Below are 9,278 nucleotides of genomic sequence, written 5' to 3'. Positions count from 1 at the left end.
TGTGATAGCCAGTAGCCACATGTGGTTATTTCAATTTAAAATTAAATTAAGAAACATTAAATAAAATTTAAAATTCAGTTCCTCAGTTGCACTTAGCATATTTCCAGGCCTCGATAGTCCCACGTGTCGAGCGGCTACCAAGTTGAACATCGCAGATGTAAAACATTTCTGTTGTTTCAGAAAGTTCTCTTGGGCAGTGCTGTTTGAGAAGTGCTTGGACTCCCGGAATTAAATGAGCCTTTGGGTTTCATTACAGTATTTTGTCAGGGAAACACGCATAGTCCTGGAACTGCATTTGTTTTTCACGTCCTCATCTAGACTGCAATGCCTACCTAATTCCATGTGCAGCCAGATCCGGCCATGAAGTTCTGTACTTGGTTAGACAGAGTGTAAAACAATCCCTGGGTTGTTCAAGGCCTGTTGCTAGTGCCGTGTGCCATTACTCACATTTCTGGTCTAAAATTTGCCCAGAATTTTGGGAAATGCTGGATTCTTGTCCCAACCCATTGTTGAGTTCTTTACTTACTCTGTATTTTTCTAGTTGAGAGCTCATTAAACAAGAGTGCCTGCTTTCCCAAACTCTTGGGGTTTTGCTTCAGCCTACACTAATTTCCTGCATCCCACTCAGATCTGACATTCCTGATCTGACCTTTCTGTACAGGACCTACAATTAGATAGTCTTACAAGTAATCTGACCTTTTTAGTTTGGGTATTAGAAAATGGAGACAAATGACTTCCCTGAACAAAAATACAGCTCTGAGATTTTTTTTTTCTTGCGTCTTGGTCCTTTCAATATTCTTTTATTATGAAAAATCACTGTAGCAGCACTTGCCTCTAATCTGGTTGTGGGCTTGATAAATCCCAACATGCCACAATAGAGTTTTAATGCCCTGTTGGTGTCTCATTGTTTTTGCACAAGGCAAGTGCCAGCAGCAAAGTGAGATGAGGCATAGGCAAACTAGGGAGCTTGGGGGTGAATAGCCAGGTATACTTACCAAAAAGGCATTTATACTGTATTATAAAAGTATAATAAATTCTTTACAGAAAATGTAGCAATAAAGAGAAAAAGATACTCAACTATAATCCCACATTATATAACCCTTCCTTGCATTTTGGCATTTTTCTTTCAATTGTCTCTCTAAGTCTCTCTCTCCACACACATATATATTTTAAACATAGTCACAACCATACAGTAAATACACACGTATTGTGCTTTCTATATCATATATTTTTCCATTTTATAACCATAACGGTCAACATTTAAATAGATGTTTCATTTTAAAATTCATATGCTATTAAATAGAATTTTGGAAAATAAGAAAAATTACTCTTATTTCTCTAACCTGACAGAAAAAGCATGTAACACTTTTGTTAATTCCTGTGTTTACATATAGTTTTTTCTCCCTACCTGGTTGTAATCATACACATGTGTATATATCTTGCCTTATGTTTTCCTATACTGTTGACACAAACTTTACAAAGATTTTTAATGACTGCCTAATATTTTTAAGAGGATGCAGTATGGTCTATTTAACTGTACTTTGGTATTTTGAGGTTGTTTCCAATTCCTTATTTCATGCTTTTTTTCCAAAGCTTTCTCCATGTTTTGAATCATTTGTTAGAATGAAATTCCAGAAATAGCATTAGCAGGTTTTCTTGCTTTTGTTTTTACAGTTTTTTGCAGTTCTTGCTAACTTACTTTATAAACGTGTTAATTATATTACTACCTCCAATTTTTGTAGTAATGATGCATCATTGAGGCCATTAGATTGTTTTTTGTGAGCGGCATGGCATACTTTTTTGGCTTTCAAAATTCTTACTTCTTCATCCATAAGTCTGAAAGGTTTCTTGTCATTTTCTATAATTTACATGCATGGGATACTATAACGATTAATGAGGACATAAATATTGGGAACATTTGAATCGCTGATCTCTAAGTAAGGACAATGTAATGGGTAAAATATTTTAATCATAGAAACCTCAAAATATAACCAAAGTCTATATACTCACAATAAAAGGTATCTTTAAAATATCTTCAGAGCTCTCATCAGGAATATTATAGAAAATTACATTTATTATGTGAAATAAGAATCTTAGCTAAATTACTAGGTTCACCCTAAGACAAAGTATAATACATTCTATTCCACATACTCACAGGATTTGAGCCTTTGACTCTACAATTTAATAGACCTCCTCAAACAAGAAGAGCTGTCAAATTATGATCAGGGCATAATCAGCAACCCAATCTTAAAATAACAAATCATTGCAAAAGAAATGTCTAGAGACTATGTTTCAATTTAGTCAGTCATGAACAGGATTTCTTAATGGAATAGAATAGAAAATATAAGAGTGCTTTGTACATAGTAAGGGAAAGTATCTGTTTGTGAAACTTTTTTTCTCTCAGCTGTATGCCTGAGGCATGTGTGATTTTACTGTTGGTCGAAGTAACAAACAGCTAAAGATAAGCATAAAAGGAAATTTATATCTTTAAATACTTACACAATAAAACAAGAAAGATCTACAATCAGTGAGTGACCTCAGCTTTCACTGTAAGCTAGAAAAAGAAGAGTAAATTAAACTTGGGGTAAGTATAGGATAAAATGAATAATGATGAGTAGAAATCAACAAAATTAATAGTGGATGGAAAAAATGTATAAAACCAAAATCTGGTTCTTTGAAAATATTGGTAGAATTGCTAAACCTTTAACCATACTGACAAATAGAAAAAAAAAAAGAAAGACACAAATTACCATTATCAGGAATGAAAGAAAGAAACTACATATATTAAAAGGATAATAAGGAACTGCTATGAACAATTCTATGCCCACAAATTGAACAACTCAGTTGAAATAGAAATATTCATTAAAAAACACAAATTACCAAAATTGACTCAAGAAGAAATAGAAACACGAATAGCCCTAAATCAATTAAACAAATTGAATTCATAATTTAAAACCTTCCTTAAAGCAAACTTTGATACCCAGACTTTGTACCCAGATAGCTTTACTGGTGAATTTCTATCTAAGGAAGCAATAATACCAAGTCTTTAATGGAAATTTAAAAAGGAGGGGTCACTTCACAACTCATTTTGTGAGACCAGCATTACCATGATACCAAAACCAGACTGTGGCACTGCAAAAAAATATATAGACCAATATTCCTCATGAACATAGATGAAAAAGTCCTTAATAAAATATTAGCAAAGAGAAACCAGAAACATAAAAAGGATAATATATAATGACCAAGTTATATATTGGTCAGAATAACAGAACAAAGGAGAAAGACCATATCATTATTTCAGTAGCTACCAAAAATTTTTTGACAAAGTTGTATAATACATCCTTTCATGGTTAAAAAACCAAACAAACAACAACAAAAAACGCCTCTCAGCAAACAAGGATTAGCAAAGGACTTCCTCTACCTAATAAAGATCTGTAATGAAAGAAAAGAAAGGAGAAGAAGGAGAAGAGGAAGAAGAAAAAAGGAGAAACCTATTACTGATACCAAAGGCACAGGCAACAAAAGAAAAAATATATTAATTTGACTTCTTGAAAATATGTGCCTCAAAATAATAAAAAGACAACCCACAGAATGGGAGAATATATTTGCAAATCATATATCTGATAAGGGATTCATATCCAGGATATATAGAGAACTCCTGAAATTTAACAAAAACAAAAAAACAACTTGATTCAAAAATGAGCAATGGGTTTGAACAGACATTTCTCCAAAGAAGATAAACAAATGGCAAATAAGTACATGAAAAGAATATCAACACCACTAATCATTAGAGAAATGTAAATCAAAACTACAGTGAGATACCACCTCATACCCACTAGGATGTCTACTAACAACAACAACAAAAATAAAACAGAAAATAACAAGTGTTGGCAAAGATGTAGAGAAATTGGAATCCTTGCACACTGTTGGTGGGAACACAAAATGGTGCAGCTGCTGTGGAAAGCAGTATGATGGTTTCTCAAAAAATTAAAAATAGAATTACCATTTCATCTAGCAATTCCACCCACATATATACCCCAGAACTGAAAACAGAGTCTTGAAGAGGTATTTGTACCCCATATTCATAGCAGCATTATTCACAATAGCTAAAACATGAAGGCAACCCAAGTGTCCATTGATGTTGGAATGGATAAGCAAAATGTGGTATATACATACCATGGAATATTATTCAGCCTTAAAAAGGAAGGAAATTCTGACATATGCTACAACATGGATGAAACTTGAGGAGATTATGCTAAATGAAATAGCCAGTCACAAAAAAACAAAAAACAAATATGAGGTACTTAAAGTAGTTAAACTCATAGAGACAAAAAGTAGAATGGTGGTTGCCAGGGACTGGTGTGAGGAAGGAATGAGGAATTATTGTTTAATGGTTATAAAGTTTCAGTTTTGCAAGATGAAAAGAATTCTGAAGGTTAATGCTGGTGAGTTTGCAGAATAATATGAATATATTTAATGCCAGTGAACTGTATGTGTAAAAATGAATGAGATGGTAAATTTTATATTACATGTATTTTACTTTTTTTTTTAATTGGGAAAAAACCCTATTACTAACATCACACTTATAATGGTGAGAGTCTGAATGTTTTCCCCATATGATTGAGAACAAAAAGGATGTTTACTCTCACTGCTTCAATTCAAATTGTACTGTAGGTAGGTATTAATTAGTGGAATAAGGCGAGGAAAATAAAAGCATATAGATTAGAAATTTTAAAAGTAAATTCGTATTTTTACATGACATGATCATGTGCATATAAAATCCTAAGAATCTACAAAAAGTTACTAGAACCCATAAGTGAATTTAGCAATATCCCAGGATACACTGTCAATATACAAAAATATGAGTATACCAAAAATACCAGCAATGAACAATCAGAAACTGATTGTTCAAAGTACCATTAACAACAATGTCCAAAAAACATGATATCCTTAAGGGTATATTTCATAATACATGTGCAAGACCTGTGTATTGAAAACTACAAAATATTGCTGAGAGAAATTAAAGAAGACATAAATAAATAGAAAATATACCGCAGAAGGTTCAGTATTGTTAAGATGTAAATTATTCCCAAATTGATCTGTAGATTTAACAGTCAAAATCCAAGCAGGCTTTTATGTAGAAATTGACAAGTTGATTTCAAAAATGTACAGAAATGCAAAGGACTTTGATTAGCTAAAACAATTTAGAAAAGGAAGAATAATGGAGTGTTTTTGCTACCTGATTTAAAGACTTTAAAAAGCAACAATAATCAAAACAGTATGGTATTGGTATAAGCAGTCATGAAATCAATGGAACAGAATATTGAGCCCAGAACAAGATCCACACATATAAGGATATTTTTAAATTTTTGACAAAAATGCCAAGATAAATTCAATGAGAGAAAAACTGTCTTTTTAACAAATAGTTGCAGAATAACTAGGTATCCATATGGAAAACAATGAAGTCATTCTTTATCTCATACCATACGAAAAATTAACTCAAAATGAATAATAGACCTATATGTAAAAGCAAAAACTATAAAAAATTTCAAAGGAAACATAGGGAAACATTTCAATGACACTGAAATAGACAAAAGTTTTGCAGGATACAATAAACACAAACCATAAAGAAAAAAAACTGAATTGTATATCATCAAAATTTGAAAGTTCTGCTCCTTGAAAGATATTTCAAAGAAAATGAAAATAACAAGCCACAGACTGGGAGAAAATATTTCCCACGCATATATTCTGACTAAGGATTTGTATCCAGTATATATAAAGAAATCTTATTACTAAATAAGACAATTCAGTTTAAAAGTGGGCAAAAATATGAACAAGAAATTAAGATGATCAGACTATATATCACAGAAGAAGATATAAGAATGGCCAATAAGCACATGAAATGATGGTCAGTATTATTCATTATCAGAGAACACAAACTAAAACCTCAGTGAGATCTCACCATGCACTTACTGAAGTGGATAAAATTTAAAAGACCAACACCAAACATACGTGAGAATGTGGAGCAACCAGAACTCTCATATTGGTGGTGGGAGTGTAAAACGGCACAACCACTTCAGAAAAAGTCTTGACTATTTCTTAAAAGTTCAATATTCATTTACCATACGATCCAGAAATTCAACTCTTAGGTATTTATGCATCAATAAAGTTTATTTGTGTTTTTTTGTTGTTGTTGTTTTAGTTAAAAAAAAGACTGGCAATATCAAGTGTTGTAGAACGTGGAGCAACCAGAACTACTATAAAATATACAACCATTTTAGAAGACAGTTTGTCAACTTCTTTTGAAGTTATCAGCCCACAATCCACTCCTAGAGATTTATTTCAAGAGTAATGAAAGCATATATCTACACAAAGACTTGGACAAAAATGCTCATGTTGGCTTTATTCCTAAAAGTCCTAAACTGGAATCCAAATTTTCAACAATAGGCGAATGAATAAATAGTGGAATATCCATAAAGTGGATTAGTGCTCAGCAATAAAAAGGGATAAACTATGATGCACATAACGTGGATAACTCTCAAAAAATTTTGCTGAGCAAAATAAGCCAGATGCAAAAGAGCACATACTGCATGATTTTATTATGTGAAACTCCAGCAAAAACAAAACTAATTGGTGCTGAGTGAAAGCAGATCAGTGGCTGCCTGGGGCAAGGGACAGGAGTTGGAGATTGACTGCAGAGGGGCCCAGCGGAATTTTTTTCAAGAGATATGAATGTTCTATATCTTGATTGTGGTGGTAGTTACCAATTGGTAGTTACCATTGGTAGTTACCAATGTATGCATTCATCAAAACTCATTGAACTGTACATGCATTTTACTGTGCATAAACTATGCTTCAATAAAGTTTATTTTAAAAGCATTTGGAAACCACAGGTCTAATGGGTATAGGGGAAATAATCATTAGGGTTACAACATTTTGTTAAATTATATCAATGAACAAAGGAAGCAAATATGTGTTGCTAATACAATCAGATTAAATTTGAACAAAACTTAAAAACAGTAATGCATGCACATGGTTATAAAATGAATAGTACAGAGGACGTATAATGAAAATAAATATCCCTTTGCCCCATTCTATCCCAACCTCAGTCATTTCCCCAAAGGCACCCACTTTTAATATTTTAATTCCACCTCCCAGCGTTTTCCTCAGTGAACTAGAGTGTAAACTGGTAGATACGGAACAGTTGATGAAAGGCATTTAATCGTGAGATGAACCAGAAGGGCCAGTAAATTAAGCCGAAGGCTGCTGATCTGTCCACATTGCAACAGTAGCCTCTCCGATTTGTATGAGATACTTCCACATTCTGGAGTTTTCAAATTCCCCAAAGTACATTCTTGTTTATAATTTGAAAGCCACCTGATGTCAAAGCCTGAATGTTTTAAATAAAAAGCTTTGTAATGGAAACAAATGCTAATGAAAACATTCCGTAGGAAGGGCCAAAACAGCAAATTCCAGGAATGAGGGAAAGAAGGGAAAGAAGTTCTGTTCATTATTGTGTAACTTGCTGGGATGCCATCCATAGTTTGCTTTTTGAGTAGCCATTGAAATAGCAAAGTCTTGATACAGGAAGGGAAACTCTTCCTCAGCTCCTCTTTCTGAGAAGGTGATCTTTAAAATAGAGAACACTAAACTGTGGCTGTAAAGCTGCATTAATGCAGTGTCTCACATTTGTGCATTCATTAGCAACTATTTTGAAGTGACTTTAGTCACTTTTTTTTTTAGTCTAGCCAGGCACTGGCTAGACTAGCTTGGGGAATCAGAGATAAAAAGACAGTCCCTACTCTTAAAGAACTTAAGAGTCTAGTGGGAGACATGTACAAAAAATTAAAATTGAAGCAATAGTTATGTTCAGGGTGTGCCAGTGCATTGGTTGGTGTGAGGAGTTGGACAGCAAAGGCAGGGGCTAGCCTTGGAGAGGACATAATATTTGCCCTGGAACTGAGGGGTCTTTCAGGGGGCTTCAGAAGAGATAGGGTAATAGTGCATTTGGGATAAGAGAACTATAAGGAGTTCACTATCACCAGGGAGGAAAACATATAGCGTGTGATGGTGAGAGGTAAGGCTGGGAAATAGGGCCCATGTGCCTGTTATGGTTTTTTGGTCATAAGCAAAAGAACTAATTTGATTAACGTAAACAAAAAGAGAATTTATTGGAAAGATGAGTAGCTCACAGAATTGACGGGAAAGCTGAACTAGGCTTGGAAATAAGATCAAGGGCAACTGTAGAACTCTAGGCAGCAGGAACTACTCAACTGTCAGTGAGTGAGCGCCAATACAATTTTTTCCATCCGTTCATAATTTGACTCAGGATTCGAAATCCTGAGAGAGTATAATTGACCTTATATCATGGAGCCGCCCATCTAGGGCACTCTGATTTATTGTCCTACCAACACTCCCCACAATGGGGAAAAGGTAATTCCCAAAAGAAATCTAAGTGCACCACCAAAAGAAGGGGAAATTGAGGATATGCCTTTTTGAGTTTAAGTGTTACCCTATAGACTCTAGGAAACCACTGAAGAATTATGAATAAGAAACTAAGATGACCAGAAATGTAGATTTTAAATCATCTTGGTTTAAACTTGAGGATGGATTGAAATGGGAAAAAGAATGGTATGATGGCGACTTGGATAAAAACTTGGCTTTCTGGGGTGGCCGGTTGGCTCTGTCGGTTAGAGCTCGGTGCTCTTAACAACAAGGTTGCCGGCTTGACCCTACATGGGCCGCTGTGAGCTGTGCCCTCCACAACTAGATTGAAACAACTACTTGACTTGGAGCTGATGGGTCCTGGAAAAACACACTTAAATAAATAAAAGTAAAAAACAAAACAAAACAAAACTTGGCTTTCATTCAAATGGGAGATAGTGAATGCTTGAATTTGATAGGAATACGGAAGTTGGTAGGATGGAGAGGAATGTGAAAGGTATTTAATCTGTTACGTACTATAATCTCTCTCTTTTACGTTCATTTAGTCTTAGTTCTACAAGGAACTATATAATTAATGTGTACCACTGGCTCTTACGAGTATGTCAATGATTCTTTAGTCATTTTGATTGTCTGAAGCTCTTCCTCTAGTACAGGGGTGTTCAAACTTTTTTCAATGTTTTTCACCAAGGGCCATATGCGGTAAAATACACAAACAGCCGGGCAACTCACTTGAGGAGAAGTACGTATTGCCTCACCTGGTTTATTTAAGTGAACTAAATATATTTTTGGAATTTGCAGCGGGCCAATTAACAATTGATCATGGGCCGCAGCTG

Source organism: Rhinolophus hipposideros, assembly GCF_964194185.1.
Source record: "Rhinolophus hipposideros genome assembly, chromosome: 5".
In the NCBI taxonomy this organism is placed as follows: domain Eukaryota; kingdom Metazoa; phylum Chordata; class Mammalia; order Chiroptera; family Rhinolophidae; genus Rhinolophus; species Rhinolophus hipposideros.
The sequence above is the reverse complement of the archived record's forward strand: the minus strand, read 5'-3'. Positions refer to the sequence as shown.